Here is a 26,121-nt window from a genome sequence, read left to right on the forward strand (position 1 = left end):
TATTGCAAGGACAGCACCAAGGGGATGGTGCTAAACTATTCATGAGAAATCTACCCTCATAATCCAATCACCTCCAACCAGGCCCCGAAACATGAAAACTGGGTGGAGACAAATATCCAAATGATGTCAAGGAGCAATAAGGCATAAGAATATGGGAATCCAAAGTGCTAGGTTTTTGTTTTTGTTTTTGCAGCTGCTGAGGACTATTGGAATACTTTGTCTTATCCAAATAGCTATTGTTTGAGGCTGGGCACGGTAGCTCACGCCTGTAATGTTAGCACTTTGGGAGGCCGAGGCAGGTGGATCACTTGAGGTCAGGAGTTCAAGACCAGCCTAGCCAACATGGTGAACCCCCTTCTCTACTACAAATACAAAAAATTAGCCTGGCATGGTTGTGCATGCCTGTAATCCCAGCTACTCAGGAGGCTGAGGCAGGAAAATCGCTTGAACCCGGGAGGCAGAGTTTGCAGTGAGCCAAGATTGCACCACTGCACTCCAGCCAGAGTGACAGAGGGAGATTCTGTCTCAAAAAACAAAAACAAAAACAAAACCCCAAATAGCTGTTGCTTGAGTGCAATTACGTTGTTTGGATACAATTATGACATAAAGTTTTTTTCTGACATAAAAGTTTTTTCTTTGTTTTTGTGTTTTATGCGTTCGTTTGCTGCTACCATAAACTTCAGCCCTCCTTTGTTTGTTTATTACACCCCTAACCTGGCAGGGGCCTGAAAGCAGCACAAATTAAGCCTCTAGTTAGCGCAGCGCATGAGCCTGCCCTTAGCACAGTTCAGTAAATCATAGAATTTTATTATTTTCTTTGAGACAGGGTTTAGCACACTGCAGCCTTGACATCCCAGGTTCAAGCAATCCTCCTACCTCAGTCTCCTGAGGAGGTGAGACCACAGGTGTGCACCACAACACCTGCTAATTTTAAAAATTTTTTGTAAAGATGGGGGTCTCACTGTGTTGGCCAGGTTGGTCTCAAACTTCTGAGCTCAAGTGATCCTCCTTCCTCGGCCTCCCAAAGTGCCAGCATTACAGGCATAAGCCACTACACCTGGATTGAAAATCTCTTAAAACTTTTGTTGAATGAGGATGAGGCAAACCTAAGCCTGCTATACATCTAATTAGCAGTTTAGTCACCTTTTTAAGGTGCGTGGATATCTCCTTATTGCTAAGGATTACCTAAAAGAAAGTACATTCTGATATTGTGATAACTATTCTGTTCTGAGTTCGTTCCAAGAACAAAGTGCCCTTTACTTTAACAAAGTTTATGGGCAGATAGAGGGAGACAGAAAGATAATCTTGGACTTTCCATTTCCTTCTGCTTCTTTAGTGAGTAGGGAATTACAAAGCAGGCTCCGGTGGCTTCACTTTTCTGCCTGGGGAAACTGGAGTGGAAGTGAGGGTGGAGCTGCCCCTTAGGTCCTTGGACCCAGCTCACGGGGCCTCCAGCAGCTCACAGACTGCCGAGACCAGCTCGGTCAAGGAGACCCTAACCTAGCGGTGCTAGAGGAATTAAAGACACACACACAGAAATGTAGAGGTGTGAAGTGGGGAATCAGGGGTCTCACAGCCTTCAGAGCTGAGAGCCCCGGACAGAGATTTACCCACATCTTTATTAACAGCAAACTAGTCATTAGCATTGTTTCTATAGATATTAAATTAACTAAAAGTATCTTTTATGGGAAACGAAGGGATGGGCCGAATTAACTGCAGCAGGAACACACCCTTAAGACACAGATCGCTTATGCTAATTGTTTGTGGCTTAAGAATGCCTTTAAGTGGTTTTCCACCCTGGGTGGGCCAGGTGTTCCTTGCCGTCATTCCTGTAAACCCACAACCTTCCAGCTTGGGCGTTAGGGCCATTATGGACATATCACAGTGCTGCAGAGATTTTGTTTATGGCCAGTTTTGGGGCCAGTTTATGGTTAGATTTTGAGGGGCTTGCTCCCAACACAGACCTTCTGTACCACTGTGAGATAATGCCGGGGGATGGGACTGTAGTCACCTGCATGCTGGATTTGATCCTGGAAGGAAACAGACAGATTCTGAGGGGGTTGCTGATGACCCGGAAGGACTTTTTGCCCTGCTCTTCCCTCTGGCTCTCAGTTCACTCTGTGTGTTAAGGAAAGTAGCTTTCAGGTTTTATAAGTGGCAGGGAGGTGTGTTCTTTGAAACAGCTCATCAGACCTATTAGAGATGATTTTCAGTTCTCTGGGGAAAGTGTTGAACATTGGAAAGTAAGGAACTCACTTCCTTTCTCTGTTGGTTCAGCTTGTGCTAAGCTTTAGTTTGAGTTCATTTTTGTGAGTTCTTACCTGAAGCAATACTAAGTTGGCAAGTATAAAACTTCACTTGTAATGGTTGAGTAAAGGGATTTTTCTTAGAAAACATGATGCAGGAATAACCAAGTATGTTCCCACCTGCTACTTCTCTTTGGCCATGACTAGAACCACAGAAATTTCATTGAAAATCAAGCAAAGAATCTTTCAGCCAATTTGTGACCTTACTTCAGTTTCTGGTGGTGATGGGTCCTGGCCAACAGTTCTGAACTGAATTTTTTTTTTTTTTTTTTTTTTTGAGATGGAGTTTTGCCCTTGTTGACCAGGCTATAATGCAATGGCACAATCTCGACTTGCTGCAGCCTCAGTCTCCCGGGTTCAAGTGATTCTCCTGCCTCAGCCTTCCAAGTAGCTGGGAAAACAGGTGCCCGCCACCATGCCTGGCTAATTTTTTGTATTTTTAGTAGAGACAAAGTTTTACTATGTTGGCCAGGCTGGTCTCAAATTCCTGACCTCAGGTGATCCACCCGCCTCAGCCTCCCAGAGTGCTGGGATTACAGGCATGAACCACAGTGCCTGGCCTGAACTGGAATATTTGAATAAGGAAAGGCAGACACATTCTAGAAACTAGAGACCTATACATGGATATCAATCCCTAACAAAATCTAGATAGTCTTACTAGACAAATGAAAGTTACCACTGAGATTCAGCACGGATCCATTACAAATAAGTGGTATTGATTAAACACACCATTTCATTGATTGGGATACTAGGGTAAATTATCAAGGTCATTGACAAATGCCTGAACAGCAGACAACTTTGGAGTTCTGGGTCCTGGCCTCTGTCGCTGGGAGAGAGGTTGATGCAGCAGCACAGGAGATCGCATGCAGCCGGCAGATGCGTGGCATGCAGAGACTGAACACGGAGCGGGTGAGCTGAGAACATCACAAAAACAAACGTGGTGACCCAGAAGAAAGGGGATCCAGGTTGTCCTCTTCCTCACTGGTAAGACAGGGTTTTTCAAGTTATGGATGTTAGAGTTACTCCGAGGACCCAATCAATGACCGGGAATGTCGAGTTTTCTATCCCTAAAGGGCTAGAGGCAAAGATCTCCACAGTGGAGAGAAGGATCGGCCTGGGGCAGCCACCTCAGGAGCCCTGAGCAGGTGAGGAAGCCACCGCAGAGACCCGACTCCACCCCCACACACTTTTTGGTCCTTATGAGTGATGTGAGGAACATTCAAAACCTGGAATTTGAGGAGCATAGAATGAGTTTTCAATTCCACATGCCACATACTGACACAATTATGTATGTATATATGCATTTGTTAGTTGTAAACTAAATACTAACATAGGTGTTAAAAATGATATCCGGCAGGGATCAGTAGCTCATGCCTGTAATCCCAGCACTTTGGGAGGCCGAAGCAGGCGGATCACCTGAGGTCAGGAGTTTGAGACCATCCTGACCAACACGGTGAAACCCCAGCTCTACTAAAAATACAAAAATTAGCCAGGCGTGGTGATGTATGCCTGTAATTCCAGCTACTCAGGAGGCTGAGGCAGGAGAATCGCTTGAACCCGGGAGGCAGATGTTGCAGTGAGCCGAGATTGCACCACTGCACTCGTCTGGGTGACAGAGTAAGACTCCATCTAAAAAAAAAAAAAAGAAAAGAAAAAAAAGAAAGATACCATTATCCATCTAATATAGGCTCTAACAAGTTACTCCAGACAAACACAACTATGACAGAACAGTCTTTCCACACATCAAAGATTATCCTCTTAGACTAGACAGCTTCCTATGTGACAGTCATGCAAGGCGGGAAGACACCATGTCCCAGGGAGATCCTCTACACCACCATGTAGATGAACAGGTGACCTGTCCCAGATAGGCTGTCCTTTGTTGTATCAGCACCATCTCTTGCAGGTAAGACAAAGGCATGGAGGTTTGAGGCAATAACAGGAAGACATCTAAGAACTGCTGCTCTTTGGATGTCAATATTAAGAACCAATCACTGTGAGTTTGAGACCAGCCTGGGCAACATACCAAGACTGTGTCTCTATAAAAAATTTCAAAATTAACCAGGTGTGGTGGTAGTTCCAGCTACTCGGGAGGCTGAGGTGGGAGGATCACTTGAGCCCAAGAAGTTACGGCTGCAGTGAGCCATGATTGCACCACTGCACTCCAGTTTGGGTGAAAGGGCAAGATCCTGTCTCCCCCCACCCACAATCCCCCACCAAAAAAAGAATTATATATATATATGTTTATATATATATATTTTCTGAGATAGGATCTTACTCTGTCATCCAGGCTGGAATGGAGTGCGGGCATGGTCACAGCTCACAGCGGCCTCAACCTCCCAGGCTCAAGTGATCGTCCTACACCAGTCTCCCAAGTAGCTGGGATCACAGGAGCAAGCCACCATGCCAGGCCAATTTTTGTATTTTTTGTAGAGATGGAATTTCGCCATGTTGCCCAGGCTGGTCTCAAACTCCCGGGCTCAAGTGATCCACCCGCCTCGGCCTCCCAAAGTGCTGGGATTACAGGCGTGAGCCACCGCGCCCGGCCGGAAGGGGTCTTGTAGGAGGGATGATCCCAGGGGGAGGGTGTGTGGAGTCAAACAAGGAGCTAAATATTTGGGCTCAGAAAGGCTGGGAGACCAGCACTAGGGACAACTCCCAGTTAACTCAACCCCTTCACGGGGTGGAAGGGCCTTGAGTTGCCCTGGGCCCCAGCTGATGTGGCTGGTTCCCAAAGAGAAATTCACTCTTCTTAGGTTGAAATGCTTGATGGTTTGATTAAGACATCAACAAGAAATCCCAATATCTATATAGCATGTGTATGTTAAACCAACTTAACTCTAATTGTGGGTGTTGCCAGTTCCCATGAAAGAAAATGAGAGAATAGATGGCAGCTCTTATCACCGGAAAATTTCACCACAGGACATAAATCATGAGAACAGGATGTATTTCAACAAGGAAGAACACTGAGAAAACTATTTAGGTATAATTATATTTAATCAAAGACACAATAGAACTGGATGGGAGAATATGAGGGAGGCTTGTTTAATTATAATGACCTGAGGAGGACTTGCCACAAAGAAAACATGCATTTAGGAAAGAGCAGACTTTGTTTCACCAAGGATGTAAAGTTGCGTTCATTTATCCACTCATCCATACATCCACCCATCCATCCGTCCATCCATCCATCCATCCATTTATCCATCCATTCATCCAATCCATCAATTTATCCATCCATCCATCCATTCATTTATCCATCTATCCCTCCATTTATCCATCCATTCATCCAATCCATCCATTTATCCATCCATCCATCCATTCATTTATCCATCCATCCTTCCATCCATTTATCCATTCATTCGTCCGTCCATCCATCCATTCATTCATTTATCTATCCCTCCATCCATTCTGATTTTCTACTGTGTTCGGGAAAGACACTGCAAAAAGCTCTAAGGACAAAACAATTAATAGGATGATGTTTCTCCACCTTCAGGGAATTTACAATTGCCTGTGCATCCAGCTATGTATTTGTAGGATAGTTTCTATTTTCCTTTATGGAAATTCTAGTAGCATTCTATCATGTTGCATATCCAAAAATTAAGCCATATTTTCTTCACTCACATGGTGACTGGGGAAGGTGGGAAATGAGAGGCTGAGAGCTTCCATTTCAACTGGAATGTAAAATGTGCATACACTTATGCTCTAGGGGGCACCCTTACATAGAATACTCTCTGATTTCGGTGTTGGGCAATGATACTGGTTTTTAGTGTGCCAGATATTCGGGAATAAGGAGATTTTAGAGAAGTTCTCTGTCTTTGGGGATTCAGGAGGATAGGTTATCTGAGATTTTATTTTTTATTAACGTATAATATACATTGAGGAAAGTGTACAAATCTTAAATATACAACTCAGTGAAGTTTTGCATAGCTATACTCATGTGCCCGCCCTGTAGATGAAGATATAGAACATCTCCATCCCCAGGAGGTTCCCTCATGCTGCTTCCCTGACTATACCCCCTCCCATAAACATATTCTGACTTTGTCACATAAGTTGGTTTTGACGGCTTGAACTTCATAAAAATGGAATACAGCATGGACCCTTCCACTGGTCTGCTCCTTTTGCCCATCCTAATGTCTGTGAATCACCGTATTGATGCATTTAGCAGCAGTTCATTCTTTTTATTGCTGCGTTTCCATTGAAGGAACACACTCCAATGTATTTATCTGTTCTTTTGTTGATGGATATTTGGGTTGTTTGCCATTTGGGATTGTTGTGACTAAAGCCACTATGAGAGTTCTTCTGCATGTCTTTTGGTGGACATGTGTGCTTATTACCCTTGCTGTATACCCAGTAGTAGAATCTGATAGTATTTTTCAATTCTAAAATCTTTGTTCCTAGATAAAGATACATTTGTTTTTTTATCTCTGGATGTGTGTACTGATATTTATTACAGAGATCTATCTGCAGCCCACAGAAAATTGATTTTTAATTGTGACTGGCACCAGTTTGCAGAAGACATGCTGTTTTGCTCTAAAGTCAACATGTATGCTACATAGCGAGCAGATGAGGCCATTAAGGGAGTTTGGTGTACTTTGCTCCTTAAAGTTAATTGATTAAAAATAAAATTGGTTAGAAGAGTGTTGTATATGTATACATGGAGTTGGCTCTGGAAATAATGCATTTCTTTTAAAAATTGCAGCTGAGGCTGGGCGTGGTGGCTCATGCCAGTAATCCCGACACTTTGGGAGACCAAGGTGGGAGGATGCCTTGAGGTCAGGAGTTCGAGACCAGCTGGAGCAACATGGCACGACTTCATCTCTACAAAAATATTTTAAAAATAGCCGGGTGTGGTGGCATGCGCCTGTGGTCCAGCTACTCAAGAAGCTGAGGTGGAAGGATTCCTTGATCCCAGGAAGCAGAGGTTGCAGTGAGCCCTGATCACACCACTGCACACCAGCTTGAGCGACAGAGGCAGACTCTGTCTCCAATAATAATAATAATAATAATAAACCAATTTTTAAAAATCATAGCTGAACAGTATTGTGAAAGTCTTGAAGTCCTGAGGATCGTGACATTGTGAAGGCGGAAGCTATAGCCCTGGATGACTGATTGGATGAGGAGTGTGAAGAAGAGGATGCAGAGACAACCTTGAGGTTTCTTGACTGGATGACAAGGAAAATGGTCATGCTAGTAAGAGTAATAAGAAAACCAAGAGAAAGTCTAGGCAGGAGATCATTTGAGCCCAGGAGTTAGAGGCCAGCCTGAGCAACAAAGGGAGACCCTCTAAAAAAAAATAAAAAAGAATAGCCAGATGTGGTGGCACACACCTGTAGTCCTAGCTACTCAGGAGGCTGAGGCAAGAGGATCACTTGGGTCTAGGAGTTCCAGGCTGCAGTAAGCTATGATCTCACCACTGCACTCCAGCCTGGGTAACAGAGTGAAACTCTATTAGAAAAAAAAAGAAAAAAGAAAAGAAAAAGAAAAAGAAAATAAAGAGAAAGAGGAGTAGCATCACAAATATTCTCACATTCCTATGCTGATATGTAAAGCAAATGTAATTTCTTTATTTCTCCATAACCAACCTAAATTTTCAAGTGAGACCCCATTTTCTGGGTAACAGGAAAGTATACTTGAGCTTTAAGTTTGCCAAAGATCGGCCAGGTGCAGTAGTTCATGCCTGTAATCCCAGCACTTTGGGAGGCTGAGGCGGGCAGATCACCTGAAGTTGGAGACTAGCCTGGCTGATACAGCAAAATGGCATCTCTACTGAAAATACAAAAATTAGCTGGGTGTGGTGGTGCATGCCTGTAATCCCAGCTACTTGGGAGGCTGAGGCAGGAGAATTGCTTGAATATGGTAGGCAGAGGTTGCAGTGAGCTGAGATCATGCCATTGCACTCCAACCGGGGTGACAAGAGCAAAACTCTGCCTCAAAAAAAAAAAAAGTTTGCCAAAGATTGGTACCTCGGTCTCTGGATGCTTTGATCTCTTGAACAAATGCTAGGTCTCCACCCAGACCCCACTGGTACCTCCCAGCCCTTTAGTCTTTCTCCAAGAGGCATCTAGGTATGGGGAGTTGGAATTGGCTGGATCACCAGGGCTCTTGATGACTTCATGGAGGTAAAGTTGATTATGAAGTTTGTAATTGTATAAATTGTAAAAGAATGAACAGTTTATTTACAAGATCATAAAAGCAAGAATAGCCAGGAAGCCACTGCTAAACATGTGCAGCAGGAATAGGAGAAACAGAAAAATATTACAAAGCCTCTGTGGTTAAACCAGTGTGGTGCTGGCACATAAATAGACACACAGAACAAGAAACAGATTAGAACATCTAGAACAAGATGCAGTTGCTTATGGAAACTTAGTATATCACAAAAGAGGCAACTCAAATCAGTGGAGAAAGGACATGTTTTTAAAGTGGTTTTAGGGCCAGGCAAGGTGGGCTCATGCCTGTAATCCCAGCAGTTTGAGAGGCTGAGACAGGAGGATCCTTGAGAACAGGAATTGGAGACCAGCCTGAGTAACATAGTGAGACTCCATCTCTACAAAAATAAAACATAAAAATAAAAATTAGCCAGGCCTGGTGGTGCACACCTGCAGCTCCAGCTACTCAGGAGGCTGAGGCAAGAGCCTAGAAGTTCAAGGCTGTAGTGAGCTGTGACCCGCCACTGCACACCAGCTTGGGCAACAGAGTGAGACTCTGTCTCCAAAAGATAAAAAAGAAAAAAGTGGTTTTAGGGTATCTGGGTAGTCATGCAGAAAAAGATAATATGGACTCCACTCTTCACATGGTACACTGGGATAAATTCCAAATCAGAGACTCACGTGTGCAAAATTAAGCCCTACAACTAATAGAAGAAAGCATGAGTTTTGCAACTTTGGCACAGAGAAAACTTTCCTAAGGCTTAAAATCCTGAAGCAATGAGAGAAAAAGATTGAAAAATTTGATTATGTTAAAACAACTTTGCATGGCCAAAAAGCGATAAGCAACATATCACATACTGGGAAGAATATTCCAGACAAAGGGTTATCATCCCTAAATATATGAATAGCTTCTAAATTAAAGAAAAGGGGCAACAAGTTGAGAGAAAATTGAACTAGAGAAATAGACAAGTCATAGAAAATGAAATCCAAATGGCCCTTAACCACATGAAAAAATTCCCAGTCTTCCCTATAATAAGAAAACTATAAATTAAAACTCACAAAGATACAGCCGGGCACGGTGGCTCACGCCTGTAATCCCAGCACTTTGGGAGGCTGAGGTGTGTGGATCACTTGAGGTTAGGAGTTTGAGACTAGCCTGGCCAACATAGTGAAGCCCTGTCTCTACTAAAAATACAAAAAATTAGCTGAGCATGGTGGCGGGCACCTGTAATCCCAGCTACTAGGGAGGCTGAGGCAGGAGAATCGCTTGAACCTGGGAGGCAGAGGTTGCAGTGAGCCAAGATCGTGTCACTGCACTCCAGCCTGGGCAATAAGAATGAAATTCTGTCTCAAAAAAAAAAAAAAAAAAAAAAAGAAGGAAAAAAAAAAACCCCAACAAAACTCACCAAGATATCATTTCTCACCCAACAGATTGGCAAAAGTCAAAAACGTTGAACATATTCTTGACCAAGCTGTGGGGAAGCAGGCATTCTTGTACATTGCTGGTGGGAATGTAAAATGGTACAATTGCTGTGGAGGGGAATTTGGCAATATCTAGCAAAATTACATATGCAGTCATTCACTAAGTTGGCTTTCCTGCTTTTGGGTATTTATCCCAAAGATAGTGTGTCAAAAAAATGAAAAGATGCATGCGCACGGCTGTTATTACCACACTACTTCACTAAGAGGCAATCGCTTAGTTGTCCCTCAGTAGAGGGTCTGGTGGATGACTTATGGTACATTTACAAAATGGAGAGCCATTCAACTGAAAAAGAAGATATTTCTACATATTATTACTATGTAGTTATTTCTGGGTTATATCTGTAAATGGAAAAAGCAAATGGAAAAGCATATATAGCATATAAATGTGTATACCCTTTAGATGCTAGATCTATGTGATTTATATGATTCAAAGGAGGGATATGAATATGCACACACATACATTTTTCTATAGATATATCTAAACTCATATTTTTTAAAATAGAAAAACCATAAAGAGGGGCTGGATGCGGTGGCCCACACCTGTAATCCCAGCACTTTGGGAGGCCGAGACAGATGGATGGCTTGGGTTCAGGAGTTTGAGACCAGCCTGGCCAAAATGGTGAAACCCTGTCTCTACTAAAAATACAAAAATAGCCGAGTGTGGAAAAGGGTTACTCAAAGGGCGAAAACAAGAGTAGAGCTGAGAGAATAGGTAAAAAGGAGAGACTTCTCTGCCTCTGTTTTTTCTGGTAGATTTAATTTTTGAAAGCAGGTAAATATTCTGCATAATTATAAAGCAAAATTACATTTAAAAAGGAAAAAACGATCCCTAAAAATAGCAAACAATGAAACAAATGAATCTATATGTTAAGTCGGTGACATAACCCAGAGAGGTGAGATAGTTCAGGAGATGTTAATTCACAGAAATTTGATCATATATCCATAGTGAAATAGATCCTAAGGACAAAAAGAACTACAAAAATGAAAAAAACAAAAACAAAAACAAAACACAACTGTTTTCAGCCATCATGTTGATAATAGTGTTGGTATTATTATTTTGAGATTGTTGTATACGGAGTGTGAGATGAAGCATACTAGTAATTATCACGGTGTTACTGAGAACCAGGATTTGGGCATGGGAGAAACGAGGCACAGACGTGGGACTGAAAGGCCTGAGGAAGGACAATGTAGTCCTGAATTTGACTTGAACTTATCTCAATCTATTAATGAATGAATTCATTGCATATTTTATTTTTGAAAAATGTGTTTCTTAATTCCATCCACTGAAAAGTCCTACAAACAGTGACCATCCCTAAGCTCTCCCACCATCCAGACTGTAATATTTAAATATCATTTCCGGGCAGGCGCAGTGGCTCATGCCTGTAGTCCCAGCACTTTAAGAGGCCAAGGCAAGCAAATCACCTGAGGTCAGGAGTTTGAGACCAGCCTGGCCAAGATGGTGAAACCCCGTCTCTACTAAAAATTCAAAAATTAGCCAGATGTGATGGCATGTGCCTGTAATCCCATCTGCTTAGGAGGCTGAGGCAGGAGAATCACTTGAACCCAGGAGGTGGAGGTTGCAGTGAGCCAAGCTTGTGCCACTGCACTCCAGTCCGGGCAACAAGAGCGAAACTCTGTCTCTAAATAAATAAATAAATAAATAAATAAATAAATATCATTTCCTACTAAAAGGAACCATAGAGCAGGGGGTGGAATTCATTTACCCAGCTTCCCTAGTAAAATTATACCTCATCATAACCAAATAGTTGATGAGAAAAGTTTTTTCTTTAAAGAAGTAGTCTACCTAGGCTGGGAACAGTGGCTCACACCTGTAATCCCAGCACTTTGGGAGGCTGAGGCATGTGGATCACCAGATCAGGAATTCAAGACCAGCCTGACCAACATGGTGAAACCTCGTCTCTACTAAAAATACAAAAATTAGCTGGGTGTGGTGGCACGCACCTGTAATCTCAGCTACTCAGGAGGCTGAGGCAGGAGAATTGCTTGAACCCAGGAGGTGGAGGTTCCAGTGAGCCGAGATCATGCCACTGCACTCCAGTTTGGGTGACAGAGCAAGACTCCGTCTCAAAAAACGGGAAAAAAAAAAAGTAGTCTACCTAATAAATGAAGAAGGAATAATAAAATATCATAATTTTGCAAAGTCTACTTTATTGTTCTAGGCAATGGTCACTAAGAGCCGCTAACATCATCAAACATTATATGCCTCTTTGCTAAAAATTCAAACCTGAATCTGAACAGCTCTAAATTTAACCACCAACTTACAGAAAATACAGTGGACAGAGTAACACATATACCACCCCTTAGGGGTGTGATCTGCAAAAATCAGACTGTGAGAAACTCCAGGTTTCTTCAACAACCAATTGCAAGGAAAAAGAGTAATAAAAGGGAACCAATAGTTTTTTGAAAAACAGGAAACATATCAACCAATTGCAATGTATAGATCTTAATTGAATCAGCCAGTCTCAGTGGCTCATGCCTGTAATCCCAGCACTTTGGGAGGCCGAGGTGGGTGGATTACTTGAGGTCAGGAGTTCGAGACGAGCCTGGCCAACATGGTGAAACCCCATCTCAACTAAAAATACAAAAATTAGCCAGGCCTGGTGGTACATGCCTGTAATCCCAGCTACTTGGTAGGCTGAGGCAGGAGAATTGCTTGAACCCAGGAGGCAGATGTTGCAGTGAGCTGAGATTGTGCCACTGCACTCCAGCCTGGGTAACAGAGGGAGACTCCATTAATAATAATAATAATAATAAGATCTTAATTGGATCATGATTCAAAAAAATTGTAAAACAATAAGGAAATAAGGAAAATTTGAACACAGGTTGGATATTAAATAATTTCCTTACAGTGGTAGTAAGTGAGGTATATGGATGAATTCATCATGACCTGATAACCAGTGAAGCTGGGCAGTGAGTACATGAGAAATCATTGTACTCTTCTGTCTATTTTTGGATATATTTGGAATTTTCCATGATAAGCGATTATTATTGAAAGCCTACTCTGTGTATCCAAAGCTGAACATTCTCCTCCTCCTCCTCCTTGCATTCCTGCTGCAACAATCCTAACCCTCCCAGAGGCAGAGGAATGGCCAGAAATCAAACACGGGACTGCAATAGAGAAAAGCAACTGACATATTTCCAAAAATATTATTTCCATTTCAGAAGATTTATTTTTGATGGAAGATGGTAAGTTCCATTTTACGTGTGTTGAATTTGAACTTCCCAACTCCAGCAGGAGTCAAAAACGCAAGACTTCAGACTGGAAGGCATGTCAGGGCTGAAGCTGTGAAAACAGCTGATGTCCCCGGCAGAACAGAAACAGGAGAAAAAGGAAAAGAGGAGCACTTGGGATAGAGTCGTTCCCCCTCCTCCCTTCCTTTCTTACTCATTCAGAAATACATGTGTAAGTGCCTATAAGATACGAGAACCAGAGGGATAAAAAGATGAAAAGGTGGCATTTATTGAGGAAGAAAGGTATTAGGTGCACCAGGCGTGATGGCTGACTCCTGTAATCCCAGCACTTTGAGAGGCCGAGGCGGGCAGATCACGAGGTCAGGAAATCAAGACCATCCTGGCTAACACGGTGAAACCCCATCTCTACTAAAAATACAAAAAAAATTAGCTGGGCGTGGTGGCACACGCGTGTAGTCCCACATACTTGGGAGGCTGAGGCAGGAGAATCACTTGAACCTGGGAGGCAGAGGTTGCGGTGAGCTGAGATCACGCCACTGTCCTCCAGCCTGGGCAACAGAACAAGACTCTGCCTCAAAAAAAAAAAAAAAAAAAGAAAGGCATTCGGTGCTATGAAAAGCATTAGGTTCTGTGATGGGGGTGATGGGGGTAGACATGAGACGCAGAGGACACACATAAGACCTCTTAAATTGGACTGAAGAATTCAGAGAAATGCTCTTGTTTAGGAAGCCAGAGAAAAAAGTGAAACTAAGGCCCAGGGCCATGTCTCAGTTCTGGCCAATGAAACTATGGGGGAACTTCTGCGAAGATGTTTTTCTTTCTGCTAAAAAGAAAGCCCTGTTCTGCCCACGTCCTTCCTTGCTGCTTCCTGCTGTGGGTGCCATGTGAGGCTGTGGTGCTTAGAACAACTGCAGCCACTTTGTGACCAGGAGTCAGCAAGCATGAGGACAAGATGTCAATACACTCAGGGTGTTTGAAGTCGCTTCGTCCTTGATGCCATTGCTGAGCTGCTAAACAAGCTCTAAGCAGCCTAGACTCATTGTTAAGTAAGCAATAAATCTTATACTTTAAAAAAATTATTTCAACTTTTATTTTAGATTCAGGGGTTTCTTACATGGGTATATTGTGTGACACTGAGGTTTGAGGGTATGAATGATCCCATCAGCCAAATAGTGAGCATAGTACCCAATAGTTATTTTTTCAGCCCTTGTCCCCTCCCTCTCCCCGCTCCAGGTGACCCCAGTGTCTATAGTTCATATCTTTATGTCCATGAGTACCCAATGCTTAGCTCCCACTTATGAGTGAGAACATGCAGTATTTGGTTTTTCTGTTCCTGAGTTAATTTGCTTAGGATAGTGGCCTCCAGCTGCATCCATGTTGCTGCAAAGGATATGATTTTACTCTTTTAAATGGCTGTGTAGTATTCCATGGTGTACATATACTACATTTCCTTTATTCAATCCACCATTGATGGGCACCTAGGTTGATTCCATGTCTTGGCTATTGTGAACAATGCTGTGATGATAAATGTTCTTATATTGAAAACATTATTAAGTTGAATACTCTATTACTTGGAATAAGATGAACTCACTGACGTGGTGTCTCTTCTCTACCAAACCATGAATTGCTTGGAGAAGCAACGTAGCAAAATGCTCCCAACAGACCTTGTTATGTGTATGAGACCAGTCTTGAAAGCAGTGAAAACTGGAGTGGGCAGAATCCAGACTAATGGAGTGAGTGTGTGGTCAATGTCAGCTTCTAGAATTCCTCCCGCCCACCAATGAAGTATATAAATCTGAGTCAGGATCAAAGCCACATATGGATTGAGCCAGAAGGTAGCAGGTAAATGAATGCTCTTGATCCTAGGTATTCCCTCTTGGGTTCCATCTTCCCACCCCCTTTTTCCTCAATACAGAGGGTACCTCCCAGCAGAGTGGGGCCACCTCTGCTTACATCAGCAATAGGTGTTCTTGCCAGGGAAAAGAGGTAGGAACCACATCTGAGAAAGTAGCAGGATTAAGGAAATAATTTCTTTTAGGGTGGGAAGACTTGAGCATGTCTGTGGATTGAAGAAAAGAAGAAACCAAAAATGGAATCAAAGGGGGTGATTGATGGAGCAAAGTGGAGGAGGTGGAAAGATCCAGAGATGGGGGGATGAAGAGAGGCTGGTTCATGGGCACAAAAACACAGTTAGAAAGAATGAGTTCTAGCATTCAATGGTGCAGTAGGGAAATTATAGCTAACAATAATTTATTATATATTTTGAAATAGCTAGAAGATTTGTAATGTTCCCAAAACAAAGAAAAAGATAAATGCTTGAGGTGATGGCTATCCCAATTACGCAGATTCCATCATTACCCATTGTATGCAGGGATCAAAATATCACACATACCCCATAAATATGTACAACTATGATATATCAACTTAAAAACACAAAAAAGGAGAGACGTGGAGGAAAGGCGTTTTTTCTCGTGAAGATAAGCAAAGATAAGAGAATATATGAGATATGCTAAGGGGAAGGATATACAAATAATTTTCCTGGCTGACTCTGATGCCAGACAGGCAAGCTGCAAAATTGGGGCTTAGCCCGGGAGGGTTCTTAGCTTCACCCCAGAAGGAATTCAAGGGTAAGCTGGTGGTGTTAGCTGCAGCTTTTATTGGAGTGACAGCGTACAGCGGCAGCAGAGGGACTGCTCCTTGCAAGGCAGGGCTACCCCTGAGGCAGGGACCCTGGAGGAGCCGTTCAGAGGCAGCTCTGCATCACATTTATACCCACTTTTAATGACATGCAAATTAAGGGGGTGATTATCCAGAAACTTCCAGAAAAAGAGTGGTAACTTCCAGGTCATCAGGTTGTTACCATGGAAAGGGATGATAGCTTCTGGTGTTGCCATGGCAATGGTAGTTGATATGGCACAGACAGGTGCTTCTTATGGGAAGGTGCCCTCATCTCTTCCCTGTCTCAGCCAGTTCTTAATCTGGTCTGGAGTCTCAGCCCTTCCCCCAGAGCCAAGTCCCTCCTTCTACCTCAACTCAACTGCAGAAGGCAGAGTTGTCATTTCAGGGAGATGAAATAGAGCCTGGTCTCCAGTGGCCTCACAGGTAGCATCTCCCTGAGGCATCCCCAAGGTCAAGGGGTCAGAGTTCAGCCTTCTGTTTCAGAAATCAACTGTGTGAGCAGAATTGAGTAGGCTGAAAGTGATTGTCTTATATTCACCTAAGCGGTCACTCCCAGGCTTCAGACCGAGCACTGTTTCCAGAGTGTGGCAAGCCACTCTACCTTTCTGAGCCTTAGTTTCCCTATTTTCAAAATGATATGAAAAGTAGTAGTTATCTCAAGGGGCTGCTGTTATAATCCAACCTGATCATTCATGTAATGTACGAAGCACAGTGCTCAATAAACTATTACATTGGGAGGCCAAGGCGGGCAGATCACTTGAGGTCAAGAATTTGAGACCAGTCTGGCCAACATGGTGAAACCCATCTCTACTAAAAATACAAAAATTAGCCAGGCGTGGTGGCAGGTTCCTGTAATCCCAGCTACTCAGGAGGCTGAGGCACGAGAGTCTGTTGAACCCGGGAGGTGGAGGCTGCAGTGGGCCAAGACTGGGCCACTGCACTCCAGCCTGGGTGATAGAGCGAGACTCAGTCTCAATAAATAAATATTACAATTTATTTGTTCAACAAAATTATTGAACACCTACTTTATGCCAGGTACTGTAATCTGTGTGAGGACATACATAGGTAAATAAAATTAGTAGTGTATACCTGTCTTCATGAAGCTGTAATTAGTGCTGCCAAGGGAATAATAAGTGCAATGGGTTCCCATCTGAGAAACTCCAGAAAAAGCCAGTTCTAGGCAGGCATGACTGTGGAGGTTTAGTAAATGCACACCAATTGTATAAAGTCAGAATAAGACTTTAAGTTTGTATCAAGACATAACTTGATAGGGGTCAGATCAATGCAGTCAGCTCTACGAAACACTGTGCTCAGTGAATGTGGAATCAGGTTGTAGTGGGTTGAATAATTTCCCCCTGTTATGGTTTGACATTTTTTTTAGGCCCCACCAAATCTCACGTTGAAATCTGATCCCCAGTGCTGGAGGTGGGGCCTTGTGGGAGGTGCTTTGGTCTTGGGGGCTTGGTGCCATTCTGGTGGGAGTTAAGTTCTCATTCTTAGTTCTAGAAAGAACTGGTTATTGAAAAGAGCCTGACCCCTCCCTCCCCTTTCTCCATATGATCAGCACATGCCAGCGCCCCTTCCTCTTCAGCTGTAAGTGGAAGCAGCCCGACGAAGATGCTGGCGCCATGCCTCCTGTGCAGCCCACAGAATCATGAGCCAAATAAGCCTCTTTTCTTTATAAATTGCCAGCCTCAGGTATTCCTTTATAGCAATGCAAGATGAAAAGCCCCCCAAATTCATATCTACCCAGAGCCTCAAAATGTGATCTTATTTGAAACAGGGTATTTGCAGATATCACTAAACATTAAGATGAGGTCCTGGCCGGGCGCGGTGGCTCAAGCCTGTAATCCCAGCACTTTGGGAGGCCGAGACGGGCGGATCACGAGGTCAGGAGATCGAGACCATCCTGGCTAACACGGTGAAACTCCGTCTCTACTAAAAAAAATACAAAAAAAAAAAACTAGCCGGGCGAGGTGGCGGGCGCCTGTAGTCCCAGCTACTCGGGAGGCTGAGGCAGGAGAATGGCGTGAACTCAGGAGGCGGAGCTTGCAGTAAGCTGAGATCCGGCCACTGCACTCCAGCCTGGGCGACAGAGCGAGACTCCGTCTCAAAAAAAAAAAAAAAAAAAAAAGATGAGGTCCTATTGGATTAGAGTGAGTCCTGAATCCAATCTTTGTGTTCTTATAAGAAGAGGGAAGATCACGCAAAGACACAAGAGAAACAGATAGAGAAAGAAGGGGCCTTCTGAAGGTAGAGGCAGAGACTAGAGTTACGTAGCTACTACCAAGGAGCCCTTAAAACCACCAGAAGCTGGAAGAGGCAAGGAGGGCTCCCACCCTAGAGCAGAGCCTGGCCAGCACCTTGACTTTGAACTTGTGGTCTCCAGAACTGCGAGGATGCACTTCTGTTGTGCTAAGCCATCTAGTTTGTGGTGATGTTATGGCAGCCACGGTATACTAATGTGCAGAAAAGGCAAGTCTGTTCCATGCAAATTGCCTGTGATTTCTGATCTGGAAGCCCAGCTAGTTGGCTTTGTTTTGTGGCTCTACTTACCAAGACACCACACCCTGGCCAGCTGATCATGGGCGCTGCTCCCTGCACAGAGCTGGGGCCTCCCTCCCCTGCTGTGGACTTCAGGTCAAAGTGTCCATTTTGCTGGCAGGTTCTTTCCTTCTTACAGAACTTCGTGTCTTCACTAAATCTCCCCAGCCACACACTCCCAGACCAGACTGTCACTGGTGTTTCTCAGATGGAAACTTCTACTGATGTCACCTGGGTTCTCCTTCCTTCCACTCTGAGAATGCAGGGAGTGTCCTGCCTACATGCTCTTGCACTGCTCACATGTGGGGTGAGCACCTGACAGATGCCCTTCAGAAGATGGGGGTCAGCCAGGTGCGCTGACTCACGCATGTAATCCCAGCACTTTGGGAGGCTGAGGCAGACGGATCACTTGAGGCCAGGAGTTTGAGACAAGCCTGACCAACATGGTGAAACCGCGTATCTACTAAAAATACACAAATTAGCTGGGCATGGTGGTGAACGCCTGTAATCCCAGCTACTCAGGAGGCTGAGGCAGGAGAATCTCTTGAACCTGGGAGGCGGAGGTTGCAGTGAGCTGAGATCGCACCACTGCACTCAGCCTGGGCAACAGAGTAAGGCTCCATCTCAAAAGAAAGAAAGAAAGAAAAAAAAAGAAGGTGGGGGTGGAGGGAGAATGGGGGTGGCTCTCAGGACAAGGTGACTGGAGAACAAGGGGGTGCCCACACCTCTTTCTTCCTTCTACTAGATGAACATTGTCAACAGATGTAGCCAAACTCCTGTAGGAAGATGGGACCTCTGTAAGTATCTATTCTTCCCTGATTCCTCTCCCCACAATCTACGTTGTTTGGATTTAAAAATAAATTGCGTCTCAAAAATGTTGAAACTGGCTAACAATGACCTTGTCACAGCTACTCTGAGCCTCCAGAAGTTTTTAGTTTCATCTTGTTCATGAGCTTGCAAAAAAGTCCTGTTTATAAGAATCAGAAATTGGCCTTCTATTTATGAAACAATAGCCAGCGATAAAACAAACACAAACATAGCATACTTGAAAATAGCAGGACAGAAAATAAACAGCTGAAAGAAGTTTGAGCTAGCTCATTCCCTGGCTGTGTTCCACCCCTTGCCAGGGCACACACTTGCAGTGAGAGGCTTGGAACTTGACTGACAGCTGTCGCCCTGGCCCATCTCAGGCCAGAGTGTATCAAGTTCGTGTCCTTTCTTTAGGCTGCCAGCCCCAGGGCGTCAGAAGCTACATGATATCACTATTTGTATTCCCAGGCAGTGATTTGCCCACAGCGAGCACTCAGTAAATGCCTCATGTTCATTAAGAGCTATTTCCATTGTACTTATTTTTGGTATTTAGGTCTTAACATATCCATTCCATCATGACCTCTGTTAACTGCTGACACATGGGGTGTGCTCAAAACAAATGTGCTTTCATCTCCTATTGTCCTTTTAAATGTGTTTGTGGAAGGTGATCATCCTCAACCTTGAATGGAAAATTGGGCAGAACTCTGGCTTCTCTGCTAACTCTTTATTTTGTTATTTGTTCATTTAGAGACAGAGTCTGGCTTTGTCGTCCAGGCCGAAGTGCAGTGGCGAAATCATAGCTCACTGCAGCCTTGACCTCCTGGCCTCAAGCAATCCTCCCCTCCTTGGCCTCCCAAAGTGCTGGGATGACACGTGTGAGCCACCGCACCTGGCCCAGGCTGTACATTTTTTTAAGACTGTCCTTTTTTTTTTTTTAAATACAGAATTTTGCTCTTGTTGCCCAGGGCTGGAGTGCAATAGTGCTATCTTGGCTCACTGGCACCTGCAAGTGGGAAGACAGGTAGACTTCATCGCAGGCTATCTGTATCCCAGCTTGCCTCACTCCCCTTTGCCCATTCCCTTTGATTGTAGGTGGGCATCTTCCATGTGCCAGGGGAGGCAGCTTTTGATGGCCCAAGCACACTCTTCTAGCACTGTCACCCCCAAAGAGGCCACTTTCTGATGGCCCGAACACACCCATTTAGCACTGTCACCCCAGAAGCAAGAGGCCACCTTCTTATGGCCCAAACATACTCATTTAGCACTGTCAACCCAGAAGCAAGAGGCCACCTTCTGATGGCCTGAGCACACCCTTCTAGCACTGTCACCCCAGAAGCGAGAAGCCACCTTCTGATGGCCTGAGCACACCCTTCTAGCACTGTCACCCCAGAAGCGAGAAGCCACCTTCTGATGGCCTGAGCACACCCTTCTAGCACTGTCACCCCAGAAGCGAGAAGCCACCTTCTGATGGCCTGAGCACACCCTTCTAGCACTGTCACCCCAGAAGCGAGAAGCCACCTTCTGATGGCCTGAGCACACCCTTCTAGTACCATCACCCCAGGGATCACCTTCCTCAGCAGCTGCATGGGAAAAGTCCTGGAGAAGGTCGCCAATGGCTTTGCTGAAGTCAGGCAAGCAGCCAAGATGACAGGAGGAGGGAGACACATGCCAGGACTCCAGGGGACAAACGGCCACTCCAGAAGCCCACAGGCATTGGAGCCCCTTGCCACTAAGAAGAAAGGAAAGCTGTAGTCAGCTGGATGTGTTGCTGATGTCTCACCTTTTCTTTTCTTTTTTTTTTTTTTTTTTTTTTGAGACAGAGTCTTGCTCCGTCGCCCAGGCTGGAAGGCAGTGGTGCGTTCTCGGCTCACTGCAAGCTCCACCTCCTGGGTTCATGCCATTCTTCTGCTTCAGCCTCCTGAGTAGCTGGGACTACAGGCACCTGCCACCACGCCCAGCTAATTTTTTGTGTTTTTATTAAAGACAGGGTTTCACCATGTTAGCCAGGATGGTCTCAATCTCCAGACCTCATGATCCACCTGCCTCGGCCTCCCAAAGTGCTGGGATTACAGGTGTGAGCCAACACGCCCAGCCACCTTTTCTGTCTTTTACTCCCTCCATTTCACTTCCCTCGGTGGTTTCTATGCTAGAAAGTGACTGAGATGCTATTAGGAGCCATAAACTAAAACTAAAATTCTAAGTCCCCCACTGACTGAATGGACCCCCTCATGGCTAAGGGGACACCAGAGAAACCTCCAAAGTTTGATTCCTGGCCATGACGGGAAGGGAGGTTGGACGTGCCCCGTGATACTCCTCCTTTTGGAGTTAGACACAATGGCTGACTGGCATTAATGTTAAAATAGAGATCTGACTGACAAAACAGACTCTTTGTGCCAATAAGATGCCAAACTCTAAACAGGATCTAAGGCTGAGCCAGGCAAGGGTTAAGTCACACACTCCTATAGGTCACTCTGAGCCAATGTATTAGTTAACACAGGGGCGCCCAACCCTGTGTTAGGAACCAGCTGCACAGCAGGAGGTGAGTGGCAGGTGATCTTCCTCTGTATTTACAGCCACTCCCCATGACTCATATTACCGTCTGAACTCCACCTCCTGTCAGATCAGCAGCAGCATTAGATTCTCATAGAAGTGCGAACCCTATTGTTAAATTATGCATTCCAGGGATCTAGGTTATGCGCTCCTTATGAGAATCTAATGCCTGATGATCTGTCACTGTTTCCTGTCACCCCCAGATAGGACCACCTATTTGCAGGAAAACAAACCCAGGGCTCCCACTGATTCTACATTATGATGAGTTGTATAGTTATTTCATTATATATTACAATGTGATAATAATAGAAATAAAGTGCACAATAAATGTAATCCTCTTGAATCATCCGGAAACCATTCCCCCGACCCAGTCCCTGGAAAAATTGTCTTCAATGAAACCAATCCCTGGTGCCAAAAGGGTTGGGGACCACTGGGTTAGCAGGCTTCCTTATCTCAACTTAAACATTTCTTTCTGCTGACTCCAAATTTTTGACAAAGCTTTACTTGTTAACTAATTGCAATAAAGAGTCTCTGTGCCAGGCACGGTGGCTCATACTTGCAATCCCAGCACTTTGGAAGGTCAAAGCAGGCAGATCATCTGAGGTCAGGAGTTCGAGATCTGCCTGGCCAACATAGTGAAACCTTGTCTGTACAAAAAATAGAAAACTAAGCCAGGCGTGGTTGTGCAAGTCTGTAGTCCCAGCTACTTGGGGAGCTGAGGCATGAGAATCACTTGAACCTGGGAGGCAGAGGTTATAGTGAGCAGAGATAATGCCACCGCACTTCAGCCTGGGTGACAGAGTAAGATCCTGTCTCAAAAAAAAAAAAAAAAAAAAATCTCTGAACTCACCTATGTATGACCTGTAAGCCCCTGCTTCAAGATGTCCTACCTTTCTGGGCCAAACCAAAGCATGAACTCCATATATTGATTTATGACTATGCCTGTAACCTGTACTTCCCTAAAATGCATAAAACAGAGTTGAGGCCGGACGCAGTTGTTCATGCCTGTAATCCCAGCACGTTGGTAGGCTGAGGTAGGAGGATCACCTGAGGTCAGAAGTTCGAGACCAGCCTGACGAACATGGAGAAACCCCATCTCTACTAAAAATACAAAATTAGCCGGACGTGGTGGTGCATGCCTGTAATCCAGGTACTTGAGAGGCTGAGGCAGGAGCATTGCTTGAACCTGGGAGGCAGAGTTTGCAGTGAGCCAAGATCACACCATTGCACTCCAACCTGGGCAGCAAGAGCGAAACTCCGTCTCAAAACAAAACAGAAACAGAGTTGAGGCCCAATAGCCTTGGAACCCCTTACTCAAGGTTTCTGGGGTTTGCGTTTTTCCCCAGGTGATGGTCACTCATACTGGCTCAGAATAAACCTCTTTAAAATATTTTACAGTTTGTTTTTTCCTTTAACAGAGCTAAATTGTGCCCCCTCCCAATTTATATGTTAAAATTCTTTTTTTTTTTTTTTTTGAGATGGAGTCTCACTCTGTTGCCCAGACTATAGTGCAGTGGCACAATCTTGGTTCACAGCAATCCACCTCTTGGTTTCAAGCGATTCTCCTGCCTCAGTCTCTCAAGTAGCTGGAACTACAGAGGCCTGCCACCACACCTGACTAATTTTTTATATTTTTAGTAGAGACGAGGTTTCACCATATTGGCCAGGCTGGTCTTGAACTCCTGAGCTCAGGTAATCTGTCGGCCTCCCAGACTGCCAGGATTGCAGGTGTGAGCCATTGTGCCCAGCCCCAATTTATATATTAAAATTATAATCCCTAGTACCTCAGAATGTGACTATATTTGGAGATAAGGCCTTTAAAAAGGTAATTCAGATAAAAGGAGGTAGTTAGGGTGAACCTAATCCAATATGACTGGTGTCCTTACAAAAATGAGGTGGGGACACAGAAATGCAGGGATGGCCACGTGAGGATGCAGGGAGGAGACAGCCCACAAGCTGAGGAGAGAATCCTCCGAAAACCAACCCCTCTGTCGCCTGATCTGGGACGTCCACCCTCAGCACTGTGAGGAAGGAAGTTTCTGTTGTTTAAGCCCCTGCCTGCGGTACTTTGTTATGGCAGCTCCAGCAAACCAGGACAGATGCAGTGACATCCCAGGAGGAAATGAAGTCTCGGGAAAGGAACCTGAAGGTGAATTGGTGTCTCTTTTGAACTTCCTGGTACAAAGATGGGGTGGCACGCTTTGCCACTGCTCAGCTCGGTGCCAAGCTCCACTCCGGAGGAGGCCGGGGGGCAGAGGGAGGGGACAGAGATGCTGACTGCTGCGGTCCATCTGCCTTGAAGAGGAAGCCCTGCTTCCTTCTTGCAGCATGTAACTGGGGCTGAGTCACAGTACCAGTGCCACCCTACTCAGCCCAAAAAACAGAGCAGATGGCAGCAGAGAAGAGCAGCAGGAGAGGTTCATTGGCCCCTCTCTGCCTCCAGGCAAGCGCCACACAGAGCAGACTGTCAGGGCGCCCTCATTTGCAGGGCCAGGGCCAGGGCATGGAGAGGGGGCACTCACCTCGGGCATGAAAGCTTAGAGGGCTCCAACAGATCAGCAGTCAGGAGAAATCATCCTTTAATGCAATATTGTTTAAAATCCACATTAATGTAAACAAATCCATGATGAACAAAATGTTTCCGATATTTCCTTTTGCTTCAGGATCCAATGCGGTTAGCACAGAGCTTTTATGGATCCTGTCTTTATTTAAAATTATACTTTTATCATGATTTTTTTGCATTAATTTTTATCTTTAAAATTACTGCATTGGCTGGGCGCAGTGGCTCACACCTGTAATCCTAGCACTTTGGGAGGCCAAGGCAGGAAGATTGCACGAGGTCAGGAGTTTGAGACCAGCCTGGCCAACATGGTGAAACCCCGTCTCTACTAAAAATACAAAAATTAGCTGGGCCTGGTGGCAGGATCCTGTAATCCCAGCTACTTGGGAGGCTGAGGCAGGATAATTGCTTGAACCTGGGAGGTAGAAGTTGCAGTGAGCCAAGATCATGCCACTGTACTCCAGCTTCGATGACAGAGCGAGATTCTGTCTCAAAAAAAAAAAAAATTACTGCATTAAAATATTTATCTTCAGTTGCATTCACTATATGCATGCACACACACACACACACACATATCACACATTACAAATGAATACAGGTTTAAAAAATGGCCATCTACAGTCTAGTTAACAGTATGTCCTGATGTCAATTTCCTGGTTTTGATTTTATACTATAAGATGTCATCATTGGGGGAAGTTGGGTATACCAATGTTGCAGTTTCCCGTAAGTCTATAATTATTTCAAAATTAAAAGTTTTGCAGGAGGGTGTCACCTGTAGTCCCAGCTGATCAGAGGCTGAGGCAGGAGGATCCCTTGAGCACAAAATGTCGAGGCTGCAGTGTACCATGATTGTACCACTGCACTCCAGCCTGGGTGACTCAGTCTCTTTTTAAAAATTGAAAATATATTTATTTTATAAATTACTGAATCTGGGGGCACCCAGGTCAATTTGAGCCCACAATGGGCAACTTACTTTCCTCTGCCAGTCCTGGCCCTGCGTGTTCTGTTCACAAACGGTGGGGAATGCTAGCCAAGACTCTCACCTTGCTCAGCAAAGCACAGACACTTAGCTTACCCTTGGGCCATCCATAAACCCATCCAGCTGCCCCAGACCCTCTGCTAATTCTGCCCCCAGGAACACTCCTTCCCTGCTAACTGGCCCTTCCCATTTCCATAAACACCCTGTGTGGAATGTTCAAGCATGAGTAACAATGGGATAGGCTTTTCTTTTCTTCTTTTTTGTTCTTTGACAAGTTCAGTTCAATTTCAGTGAAAACTACTCAGGGTATAAACAAATAATGTCACATCTCATTTTACATTTTAGTTATGAGTCAGGGCCGATGGTTTTGACAAGCACCTAGGTGATTCCAGTGTGGAAGCTGAAGTAGAGAACTACCCCTTGAGCCAGTTCTTGACTTTGTGCGCATGTTAGAATCTTCTAGGACAGCATCACCTGGGAACTTGTTAGAAATGCAGATTCTCGGCTGCCCCTGAACCTGCTGAATCAGAAACTCTGGGAGTGTGCCCAGCCATCCGTGCTTGCAAAGCCCTCCAGGCAATTCTGATGCTTGCTGAGGTCTGAGGACCACTGATGTAGAACTTTAAAAACATGGGATGCTTGGATCCATGTCCAGAGATCCTGGTCTCATTGGCTGAGTTACAGTCCTGCTGCCCCACATAAAGTTCCTTGGGTCATTCTACAAGCTCTGGGGGAGAGCTGCTGCTCCACTGTGTCTTGGTGACCAGCCGAGTCTCTCTTCCTGGATCTCCAGCATGGCACTTAATTAGTGCTTATGTTTCTTGCAGAGAAACTAAAGATCTTTCTTTTACAACA

General features: G+C 44.6%; 1 long non-coding RNA gene across 1 annotated transcript; it reads right to left on the reverse strand.

Moving 5' to 3' along the window:
* Positions 1-3,006: 3,006 nt before the first annotated feature.
* Positions 3,007-25,413, reverse strand: LOC139355682 (uncharacterized). Its single transcript, XR_011606537.1, has 3 exons — positions 25,261-25,413; positions 20,746-20,906; positions 3,007-3,287 (listed from the first exon to the last, which is right to left on the reverse strand). It is a non-coding gene; the product is annotated as an uncharacterized lncRNA (long non-coding RNA).
* Positions 25,414-26,121: the final 708 nt, after the last annotated feature.

This window comes from Macaca nemestrina, chromosome 8 (genome assembly GCF_043159975.1).
Source record: "Macaca nemestrina isolate mMacNem1 chromosome 8, mMacNem.hap1, whole genome shotgun sequence".
Taxonomy (NCBI): Eukaryota; Metazoa; Chordata; class Mammalia; order Primates; family Cercopithecidae; genus Macaca; species Macaca nemestrina.